Source organism: Neltuma alba, unplaced genomic scaffold (assembly GCF_004799145.2).
Source record: "Neltuma alba isolate B1F8T4 unplaced genomic scaffold, ASM479914v2 tig00012744_pilon, whole genome shotgun sequence".
NCBI lineage: Eukaryota > Viridiplantae > Streptophyta > Magnoliopsida > Fabales > Fabaceae > Neltuma > Neltuma alba.
In genome coordinates this window covers 1-12811 of record NW_021637160.1, presented here as the reverse complement: position 1 = coordinate 12811, position 12811 = coordinate 1, and the positions used below count along the sequence as shown (strand labels likewise).

Here is a 12811-nt window from a genome sequence, read left to right as displayed (position 1 = left end):
CTCAGCATAAAGAAAAACTTAAATGGAAGGTCTGGATACCAAAACTTCACTCACAGTTTTGAAAGGAGAGTGTCGATACTTATCAGCAAGGTAGAGTGCAGTGTGAACATGTTACTTTAGCAATTACCCGATAATAGAGGGGTAGCAAGGTTTCAATGAAGAGCAGAGAATCAACACGAATTTAAGTACAGTTTTATTGCATCAATATCAAAAGCAAGATTTCTATCAATGGACCGTTTACTGCTATTGATTCAAATGTTTCCCCCCATTATCCTTCAAAAAAGCAGAATGTATGCTATGTAAGATTATTTTCCAGGCATATCCCATGCCCTCAAATGATTATCCTCAACACCACGGAAGATTATCTGTCAATTTAAGTACAAGGATAAAATAAATATGTACAAAACTTAGAATCACATTCATTACCAAGAACTCCATTAAAATAATCGCACCATACCTCGTTATATTTGAACAGTAATGGGTGTAAAGCTTTCTCCGAGATTGCTTCTTTCTGTTCAGTTCTATCATCACTCTGAACACTTTTATTATTCAACTTTCTAAACCTGCTCTTGAATCAAAGGAAGATCCACAGAAATAAATAAATATAATTATCAATAAAGAAAATCTTAACATATATGTCCCAGAAAATCTTAATTTACTTTGGCTTTAAAATAGTACAAGACCAGAGGCTGTCATAAACTGATTTTCACAAAGAGTAGTTCCTTCGTCAGATTTACAGAGATTTAATGTATCATGCCAACGGTGAAGGCACATGAAAATTAATTACCTGATGCTCCTTTTCAATAGCTAAAATATCATTCCATTTTCTTAACATTTAAATGGGCAGCAAAACTAACACACATAAATTGCCGCATATGGATTGGAAACGACAGCCTCTGATGGTTTGACGTGAACATGTTCACTTATTTAAAAAATAATAATAATAATAACAATAACACTAAACTGATGCTAACAAATCACAATAATGATGAATCAAGGTTTCAAACATAGAAGCATACATAGAATCTATGAGGAAGGGTTACCTGTCAAAGAAGGAACCGCCGGATGGCATTCTCATCCTTCCTGTGCTTTTCAATTTCACACTGTCCGCTGCCCCTTTATCAGGATGCGAATTCTGGGAAACTACGGTGGCATTTCCATTATTTTTTCTTCCTTTTATGACATTACTTTCGCTTTGAATGTTTTTAGCAGAAATTGCATCTGCATGAATGATCTTGGATGATTGGGCATTGCTAGTGCCAGCCTCAATGAATTCAGGCCTTCCACTGCTACTTCCATTTCCTAAAGGCCTATCAATATTAACTTGCAAGATCTTTTGCTTTTCAACCTGTAACACGCGAGCTTGTGAGAAATTTGTACAAGACTGAAAGACCCCTCAACATATGTTACCAGATTTTAAAAGGAAAAATGTGAACCAAAAAATGTTCAGCATTATACTTATTGTGGCTAAAGCAAAGGGTAACAATCAAAGTTTGCCAAGATCTGCAAGAAATCCCAGGGATAGAAGGGACTTGAGTAACATTTCTAAGAACTCGATAGTTGTCACATTTCCTTTATATTCTTTTGCTGTTTATGTTTCATCTTCTTTTAAATTTGATTCCCCGTGCAAAATGACCTACAGCCGATGGTAATAAAGCAATGATATTAAAACGGGAAGCTTGCCATAGACAAGCAGAATAATTTTTCCACAACATTTATTTCGTTTTGACTTAAGAAGAAATTTTATTCGAAGGAATGAATAGGAGGAGGAAAGAATATCTTCCTCAAGCAAAGCAACAAAAAGAAAATAAAACTATAATACCAGAAGAAGGGCATGAACTCACACCTCATGCACAAGAATCTGCTTGACAGCTAGAGCAAGCACATAATGGCTTGAGGTATAATCCTGCATACAAATAGAGAAAAAATATTTAAGTCAGAACCAGATTAAGGTACTTAACATGATTGAACCAAGAAGTTGTGAAAAATGCTTCAAACCTTAAAATTGACAAAGTCGCAGATTGGGGGATCAAATGATAGTGTTAAGTGATCTGCTACTTCATGTCTCAGACTATTCGACAGCATATCTGATTTCATGTTTTTATATGTTACAGAGTAAGATACCATTGTGCTAACTAATTGAGCAAGGTCATTTTTCTCTTTATCAGACAGTAATTGTAACGCAACCTGAACCAAAAAAAAAAAAAAATGAAGCAGTCATCAGAATCTCAGGTATCAATCTAAAGGAGACTAATGACAAGCACATTCGAAGAATAGGTGAAGCCCGTGAGAACTCTGAAAAATCTGCCCAACTACAAATCACACCCCTCACGGGCTACAAGTCTTTACACAAGTGCCATGAGTATAAAAGTCCAAGCCCCAGTTGAAACTCAATAATCCTTATCCCAATAAAAAAGAAATATATAAGAGCAAAATGACAAAATTAAATGCAAATAACAACTAATGATAAAAGATAACTATCAAACTAAAATTAAAACCAAATAGTTCCCAATAATGCTAAATATCCAAAATATCTAAAAATCCTAACTAATCACTCTTTCATATCCATCATTTCTCCTCTGTTTGAAGAATTCGGCTCCTGATGAGTTAAATTCTTTGAACCAAACTTATCAGGTCTTTTCTTCGGCAAGAAAGAATTCCATGTGTACACAGTAAAAGTTATCATTCAAAAGAATAAAGTAAAATACACAAGAATCAAATGCGCAAGTATACTATACCTGCCTTTTATTGCTCTTTAGTGATTGTAAAGGAGGAATTAGGAAAAGGGAATAAACAAAATAACAAGAAAAAATATTAGCACTGGAATAAGTGAATCACCGGTTTTATAGTCGGAGGGGACAGAATATGTAATAATGGAGAAATTAAGTCTTCTACAAACGTACTAGCTGAAAAGTGCCTAGCAATATATGGCGGAATTTGTAGTGCCAAGTATTCAAAATATCCATTTTTTCCGCCATCATTGCTCGATACCTGAACATCCATATACAACACTGTAGTAAGGCAACACAATTTCCAAAATTAATATTAAGTTCTACTAGCACAAGATATACCTTTGATAGGACCTTGGCCATTCAATGTTCGGCTTCTGAATTTGAGCTACCAGTCGATGTACAGTAATTGCTACAGGTGGCAAATAAACTGAAGAAAAGAAAGAGAGAATGAAGAGTGTGACTTCATTTTTGCAATAACTAAACAAGGGTGAAGTAGTCTTTTACCCTGAAGCGGCATTTGTTGTGTACGCATGATATATTGATGCAGTAGATCAGAAATTCCAAGACTATTCAAGCACTTGACCTTCAACCAGATAGCGTTCAAAGTCAAGCATCCCACAGAATATATAGAATCACTGTAATGCTCAATGGATAAATGCTTACAGTCTTCTGCATCACTGGGTCATGATAATTGAGATGTAAAATGTTTTCATGAATTCCATCAAGAATCAAATCATAATCACCACTGCACATTAATCGACAATACTAATGAGCATATAATTACTTTGAACAAAAAAGGATACATGATTTTCACAATAATTTATTTATGACCTACCGGCTTGATACAAGGGAGTACAAGGAGTTGACTTCAAAAAGCATGCTATTGTGAGATTTTCTTTCTGTCTTGGTTTTTTTCCTTTGAAAAACCTGAGGAGAAAAAAAACGTCCAAGGAAAAACGATGTTGAAATTAATACTCTGAGACTCTTAATAGCAGGGAAGGGATAACTCCAACAGGCTCTAGCAAATCACCTCCTTCCAAATGTCCAGAACATTCTTTGACATGTCTTTCCGGCCAACCACTTGAGAACCAATATCAAACTGAGACATTAAAGCATGTGATTGTTGAGAAAGTGCTATATAGATAAAAAGTTTTGCTAAAAGATAAAAGACAGTTCTTTTGCGCTATTAAAAGTTACTCTACAATTCTAAGAATTAGGGCACAAAACCCTTGAAAACCCACTGATAGCATCCTTCATGACCTTAACTTCAATGAAAAATATTATCGCAGCTAAAAACGTTTTCTTTACAATCAACTAAAGAAGCCAACATTTGACCTGTTTTAGACGTATACTCCATCTAACTTGTTAGATAATCCGCTAAGTTTTTCAAAAACAGACATCACTGAATACTAGGATCAGAATAGACATTCTTTCTCTCTATTGTAGTAGTTTTAAGGCAGAAGTTTTGAGGTAAAAAATGGAAACAGATATTTGTGATTAACTAGCATCATCCTATAGCAGACAAAAGTCACTCATAAATACACAAATGAAAATTATAATCATTGCAAAATGCTACCGCAACTGCATGTTAGGGTTGATCCGTTGCTTAGAACAAGGATATTTCCATGCAACATAACATCCTATATCTATGAACAAATCCTAGAATTTTCTTCTGAATTGCTTTTTCAGATGGAAGTCTTACCACATTGAGGGCTTCTTTCTTCTTGCTGAGAAATTGGAGGGTATTTAAGCATGAGCGTATATCACATTCTGTAAAAGAAAACCAAGAGAAAAAGTGAAGAGCCAGATAATTATAAGGATAGCTTGTAGAATATGAGTCGCAAAAGTCATGATAACACCTACAGTCATCACCGAACAAAAGAATTAGCATGGGTTGTCTGTGCTTCATGTGAGAATGATTTTAACAAAACAATATTAACTAAATTAACTTTTTCATTCAATTTGCAAACCTCAAAAAAGGGATGAAAGAAATAAGAAACCGACCTGTATATTCTGCTAGGGCAGTAAGTGCGATGGCATTAGCTTTCATCCCCTCCTTGTTACATATATATTTAAGCCTGCAGCCATTAGTAATTAAATAAAGAAAACTATATGATAAGCAGAAAAAATGCATAGAGAAAAAAGCTTATTAGATGTCTCGCTAGGCACAAAACATGGAAATTAGAACCCATAACCATTTAACCACCTTGGTTTAGCTTTATTACGATCCAACTATACCCAAACATTTGAGATAATGAATATGAAGGTTGAGTCATTGGGTAAACTTCTGCAAGTATAGATTTTTGTGGGTCAACACAAAGATAACCATTAATCCACTCATCATCACCTGATTCTTTATGATTGTGAAATAAAGGGTTAATACAAACTTTGATCCTTCAAGTTTGTGATCTTTCAAATTTTAAACCACAAATTTTGGTCCCTTAAGTTTCTTTTCATTTGAAACATTGGTCCCTATAATCTAATAAAAACTTGGACCATTTTACCTCTAAAGAGACCAAAACCTATGATTTGAAATTGAAGGACCAAAACCAAAACGAAGGCAAACTTAAAAGACCAAAGATTATATTAACCCGTGAAATAAACTAATATAACCTAAAAAAATCCAAATGTATTGATAAAAAAAATTATAACATCTATAATAGCTTCATGAAACCTATGTGGGTGAGGTGAGTTCAAATAGAGTTGGTTTTATCAATACAAACAAATTCAAAATGAATATTAGAAAAATGGTGAAATGATCCAAAGGCATCAAAAAGTTTCACTATATGATTTAATATATAATTAAAAATATTAGGCACGTAATGTGGGTTAAAGGGTGGGTAGGGGCTAACACTAATAAATAGGTCATGGGCCATTTGATAGCCTATCAAAAGTTTTAAGTGGATAAATGATTAGACAGTTCACAAGTGATCAAATCATTTGCCACCCATGCCTACAAGTAACGTTAAGAAACTACTGGAGCAGGAAGAGACAACATTCTTGTGACTGACCCAGTGTAATTAGAACCATAACCAAAATCAAGTGACTCAACTACTAGTTCATACCATAAAATACAATAAACGATAGATTTCGAATAGTAAAACTACACCAGAAACCTTTTTTTTTTTGGGGGGGGGGGTGGATATTAACAGTTAATCATCACCTGCTTACCACGCGACTAACTGTTGGTTGAACAAAAATGTGAACCCTGTAAATAACATTTTTTCCCAAAATAAACGCAAAGCATTAAATACAACGGAAAACATAGCTGGCATAGAAAATAAGCTATTAGCATGAAACCGGAAGCCAATTCATGAAAAACATTCTGGTGGGAAAAACTTAGTCTAGGTTAAAGAAAAAAAAGTGAATTATACAAAACTGAACTGAGTGCTCAAGACTTACTTTGCTACCTGACGCAATGGTCTCAAGGCAGGGGCATATAGGTCATTGCAAATGCAAATTACCTGTATTAACCGTCCATGTTAGTAATGCAAATCATTATTATCTAGTGATGACGTAAGAGAATATGAGCATATAAATCTCACCGGTCTTGAAAGTGATGCTTTCTTATGTCCCTTCTTCGAGGATCTCCTTCCTGTTTGCTCTTTCACCAAATTTTCCTTCCCGCATCAGGCTTCTTTTCAACAGAAACCTGCATGGCATAGAATACTTAAGCTACATGAATTCCCACAATAAACATTTTCAACAACAGTCCATTCTAGTACGTTTTGGCAGAGACAAGGTGCATAAAGTTTGGCATTTTGCGCAATTAATTTATAAGAAGAAATTTCGTAGGACAACAGAAGAAATAGGAATTAGTGGGAAGCCAAGAGATCCACTAAAAAAATGACACAGGGAAAGGTGTTAAAAGTTTAACGAAAATGTGTAATCTTTTCAGCTTCACATATGAGAAACGGAGAGCCAAAGAGAAGATAGGTGCAATCCTAAAGATAACAAAGCAGGGACAAAGATAAGCCCTTGAAGATGCAGGCACTTGGCTCCAAAAAGATATACCAGACTCGCAAAAACAACTGAAGCTTTATCATATGTATATTCCAGATTTACTACCAGGAGTGATCTGACTTGTACAAGCTGTAAACTCCTTGTAAACATAGTTGTGTAAGTCAACATTATCACTAAAACATTCTGAATTTCAAGTTGTCTTTTTCTATTTTTGATAGAAGAATTTCAAGTTCTCTTCAATTTAATCAAGTTTTGCAAGAGTAACAAATATGTAATCATAACAAATATGAATCCTGATCATGACAAACGTGAATTTACCTGTAGAACCACATGAGGATGCATAAAACCTTATCAGGCATTCCTTCTCAACCTTATCTTCTGATTTTGCATTATATTTGTAACGATGAGGTATGAATGCAACCAGTGAATGTATGAATCAATAGTTACATGACATGACCAAGCAAGATTAAACAAGCTTGATTAAAATACGAATTTTAAACATTCAAGAAGCCAACCAAAAAAAAAAAATGCTCAGCATGACTACATCAAAGTCTGATTAGACAAGTCTTATTGAGGGATATCAGTGATGGAAACAATCTACAAATTACCATCTTTAAAAGAACCTCCACAGCACCCTTTCCATCTGAAAGTGCCCCATCAATTTCATCCACCACCTGAAAAGAAAATCATGAAGTCAGTATTTTTTCACCTCATGCAATGCTGCTTGCTGCAAATCAAATATGCTGGAAGTCATAGCCATACCAGGCATTTTGGTCTTGAATCAGACATGACAGAGTTCATCTGAACCACATCAAGGATCTTTGATTCAATTGTTGATGTACTACGATCATCGCTAGCATTAACCTGCACAATGGAAAGCTCTTGTTTTGTGTACTAAAGTCTTAAGAATAAGATAAGAGAGATAAAGATAGATGGTAAATAGTAAAAAAGATTAAAAAAACAGAAAAAATAATGATATGAAAACCGTACTGATTTAAAATTTAGTTCGTTTTGTTAAAAAACTCACAAAACATATCATACATATTTTAATTAAAAATGACAAATATAACATAAAAAAAGAATTCACATATACATAATTATATTAAATTATTAAAAAAAATTGTTTTTGATAATTTTCAAATTCAATCTGTTAAAGCAACAGCAGCCAGTTCATTCATTTCTTGACTAGATGTATCTAATACTGTGATATGAAAGGACAATACTGGCAAAAGGATTAGCTCCCAGGTCAACTGATCAAACAAGCTGATCTGATCTAGTTTCAAGAACCATGGTGATAACAACCACTGAACAGCAGTAAGATATAATCCCAGTTATAAAAGTTGTTTGAGAACAAAAGAACCACCAAGCAATTTTACATGATTATGTCAAAGACCTTAAAACCAATTGTCACAGTAATTATGGAATATTATAATTTCAAACAAGTTGTAAAATAATTAAGTATAACCAATCAAATGATACTAAAAGCATAAGACACCAGCAATCATATGAAATTTGGATACAAAAGCAGATCAGGGAAAAAACAGCTATGCAACTTGAAAACTCATGATTTTGCATGTTCATAACATTATAGATCCATACCTCCACCACATGATATCCACAATGTCTGGCAGCTACATGTGCAAGTGTAGTTTTTCCAAGACCCGGAGGACCGCAAAGCAAAAGGATCTGGAGTTATTATAAATGTGAAACTTTAGTAACCAATGTCTTTCAACAATCATTACTTAACCCAACATCATAAATAACAAATGTAAATTAACCAATAAAACTTCTGCATAAAAAGAAATAGAAGCATACAAATGGAACATATGGAGTAACTAAAAAATCATACTTAAAGCTCAGAATAAGGAACTAGAGGGGGACGTTTAAAGTCATCAAGACCTTACAACCTCAACAAATGATAACCAGTATTACCTTCTGCTCTGGTGGGCCAGTATGCTTTGCTTTCCTATTCAACATATCCTGAACACTCTTTGAATTACCACTTTCTTCCATACTTCTAGAATTTTTATATCCCTTGTTACTCCATTTTGGGCCTCCACCCATTCTTTGAAATTTTGAATCTAAAGGTTTCTGATTTTGGACAACAGTAGAATGTCGTTTCAAAGCAGACAAAACTTCATCTGATGTACTGCAAATCTCAGATCCAAATACACTAGAATCCCACTGCTTCAACCACAGAAGTACCTGTCCTAGGACAACAATCAAACCAATTAGGGTCAACAAGCACCAAGGAAACAAAAGAAAATAATTTTTAACCAGAACATTTGCAATTAACAGCGTTCGAAATGCAAATGCTAATTATGTACCTCACGATTTGTATGTTCATCACTAAGAAGCTCAGTGAATGAATTTGGTGTATATTTATCTACCCAAAGTTGCTCATGGACAATTGGTGTTTCAGGAACATCCGGAACATTTTGACATTCAGAACTAGCCTTCAATGTCTTCAGCAACATGAGAATTAGCATTAGATATATCATAAGTTATGTTTAATGAGAAACTTCAGAAGTTATTAGAGTAAAAAACCAAATTTATAGGGGCTTCAAGCTAAGAACAGACAATTTCAGAATGCAAACCTTAGTGAAAGCCTCCTGATCCAATTTCTCAAATAGAATACCAATGGGTTCTAATATAAGACCTACAAGCAGCAAAAATCCAAGTTATCAACTGCATCAAATTAGAAACTTTGAAAATCCTGAACACCTTTTGGTATGCATATGGTTTTCCTGTCTAAACATAAGCATGACATTAAATGAAGTCTACATTTATGGGTCCCTTATCTAAAATTGCAGTCTGTGCGGTCAATGCATTCACAGTCAGATCTCTAAATAAAAAACAAATATGAATTTTGGAAAAAAAAAAATCAACTTAAGTTGCTAGAGTATAAAGGCAATATGAGGAAATATTGTGATTCATGAGAAGCAAGAAGACAATGGCAGAGAACCAGACTAATTTTGCTTCTTTAAGATGCAACGTATTACTATCCCCCCAAAAAAAATGTTATCAACCTGGAAGCATCTAAAACTCTTCTGATATTCAATTGAACCAAATGTATTACTAGAGAATTTCAATGTTACGAAATTTGTAACTGAAGGCCATAGTAAAAAAATGTGAACCAGGGACTACACAACAAAAACAAAAAACAAATGTTCACTCGCGTTCAGATTCAAGGTTTGACTACTCATGTCATGTGCATAGTTCATGTGTTTGATAGACCGTGTCTTCTATTGATTTTCAAAAATAATCTATCCATGATCATTATCACAGAGAATCAAAACAGAATATCAATCAAATCCAGGCCAACTCTCTGTTTTTGTTTTTCACACACAACAGATGCTTATAATAACCAAGAGGTCGCATGCCTAATGACCTTAGATGTCTTGGAGAAGGCATAGCACATATCATATGATACTTTCACTTCAAATATCTCACGACGGCTTCCAAGGTCCATCTCTGCAAAGCTTATATGGTGCACAGGTGCAGAGAAGATGGGCCTTGAAAGATAATGAACGTAATGTGTCACTGGAATGACAGTGTATGAAATCCTACCATCAGTATTTGCTCTCACATCCAGTTTCTTCAACCGTTCCTCCCCTTCCAACCTGTCTAATCGCGCATAAACCCTGTCGCCGTTGGGTGCAGTGATCGGCATACACTCTCCATCGATTTCCGACGCATACCTGGATAACATCTTCTCCTTCACAAAGCTCGCTTGCTCAGCCACTGCAGACTCGCTACCCTTGGGTGGCGAGTAACGAAGCCAGTCCTCATCAGTCGCCCGCGCCGACTCGTCAGTCCTGCACCTTTTCTCCACTGAGAGCTCCACAGCCTCTGAAAGCGATCCATTCGGACTAACCGACCTCGATCGCTTATGGCCAATGACTTGAATTTCAGAGTCGAATTGACGATCCGGGGATGATGGTGGTTGTGCTGGTGGTGGCGCTTCTTCGTCTTTGTAAGGGCAGGGTTCCGGTGGCTCCAGGTCTGGGTAGTCTTCGAGAAGACGCGCATTGGACTCCAGCAATTCCAGCTCTTCTGGAAGTGGAATGTCCATATCCATGTCCATTTTGAATTTGAGATGGAAGACAGTCACCAGTGAAGAGAGAAACTTGCAGATTTCAGCTCGGAATAGGCGAGACACCTGCCATCGAGAAAGAAGCGGCAAGGAATTTTTTTGGCGGCAAAAGGAAGTTGCGAAATCCCGAAACTACCCTTGTTCGAGGAAAAAGAACTTCAGCCGAGTAATTATCGGAGAAACTAGAAATAAGTAGCAGCTTTAAACATGGAAATAAGAAATTTGCAGTCATCTACAGCTCTTCCTTCTCCTATGCCAACTACTATGTCACCATCAAGATTGTTGATAAATCATATTTTTATGCAAGTACGAGACCTTGCCTTCAAATGATAAATTTTAAATTGATTGCAGAGAAGAGCTTTTTTGTTTTTTTTAGCTTCTAGCAAACGGGCCCATCGTCTCGACATTATCGAGTTCTTTTTCAGTTTTTCATTGAATAGTAGGGAGAGAACTCTGTTTCTTTGGAGAGTTCTGCCTCTCTTTTTCCTTGCTTTCCTCCCAAAACACTGACCTCTATCGATCACCATCTCCCCTCTTTTGCCACCAATCACTTTGCCTTCATCTAACCCCCACCATCATCTTCCTCGGCTTGGAGAGATCAGTCTCTCTTTTGTACCATCGCCTTGCGACTGTTCAACGCCACTGTCTTCTTTTTTTCTGCTGTGTCACTGTCTTACACCGCCATTGTTTCTAGTTCTTTGCTGCCACCATCAAATTCGCACCTCAATCAATCTACCATCATCGTCATTTCAGCCTCTGCCTTGCTCTATATTCCTATTCCTAATATAATATAAAAACAGAATGGAAGTGTAATATAAAAGGGGACATTGGCTCGGGGAATACTTTTTTGTGATGAAACGAGGCGACAGGCGTTCAGCAAGATGGGGTCGAAATTCTTGTTGATGGTGCCTCTTCTCACAGAACCACGCTCTACTTCAGAAGTAGTGGGATCCTTAGTTATTCGACGCAACGTTAATGTTCAGGCGGACTCCTTTCTGGCTAGACGGGCATTCTCTGTTGCTCCAGGACTTCACTTCTTATCAGCAAGGGAGTTCGAAGAGCTTTGGCGCCGAGGAAACAATATTTGAGCTTGCTGTCGTTGTTCCTCCCACTTTTGAACACAGGGCACGTGGAAGCCTAGTTTCTCGCGCAGGCGAAACATGACAGAATGGCGCGCGATCGTCAGGAGTTCACACGGCAGCATCCAAGTTGAAACATTCTCTTAGTCCCACATCGTCAAGACCAGAAAGAGGCAGCCACTGGGCAGAGTATAAAATAGACATAATGTACCGTTTCAAGACTTACATACCTGGACGGAGCCAATGGGTGATCAAGAAGGCCCATGGCTTAGGTTGGTGACCTCCATTGCACGTATGGGAGGGGCGCCACCCTAAGGTCTCCCCAAGTGGGAGAGCCTACGTCGTAATTTGTGGCAGTGGGGCCTGCATTCGTGCGGCCCCTCCCTGAAATAATCCTAGCTTCACTATGAGATTTTTGTGTGGCTTTTTGGTTGTCAATTGATCGACAGGCTTCGTTCATTTGTTTCTTGTTCCGTGCGTTTTTGCGGGGTCCCATAAAATGATCGATTTATTTCCACATGATGCTGGAGTGAGCCCAGTTAATAGGCCCAATTGTAATCAACCACGTCTAAGTGTGGCTCGCTCATGTAAGGCTAAATAAAGTGGAATTATTGCTCAGTGTCACACCGCATCAAATATTATTCTTTAATATAAGATTTTATTTGAGTTTTATTTTGGGAAAATTGTAAATAAAGACCCTCCAATATATAAAATAGCTATCAGGGACCCTGATTTGGAAAATAGTTTCAAAGGACCCGGTCCCAAATTGCAAATATGAAATGATGGTAGAATCTCCAAAATGCCCTCTGTTTTATCTCTTTCTTCCTCTCCAGATCATTTTCTTCCCGACCTTGCCTCCTCATTTTCCTCTCTCTCTTCGTTCTTCTTTCCTCTCCAAGTTTCCTTCCATCTCCTCACTCTTTTTCCAAAGTATATGGAAC

At 36.6% G+C, this 12811-nt stretch overlaps 1 non-coding gene and 1 pseudogene across 1 annotated transcript; one reads left to right on the top strand and one right to left on the bottom strand.

The window, feature by feature from the left end:
• Positions 1-315: 315 nt before the first annotated feature.
• LOC114730580 (chromosome transmission fidelity protein 18 homolog) lies at positions 316-10846 on the bottom strand (annotated as a pseudogene).
• Positions 10847-12092: 1246 nt separating this feature from the next.
• Positions 12093-12254, top strand: LOC114730581 (U1 spliceosomal RNA). The gene has a single exon (XR_003738843.1). It is a non-coding gene; the product is annotated as a U1 spliceosomal RNA (small nuclear RNA).
• Positions 12255-12811: the final 557 nt, after the last annotated feature.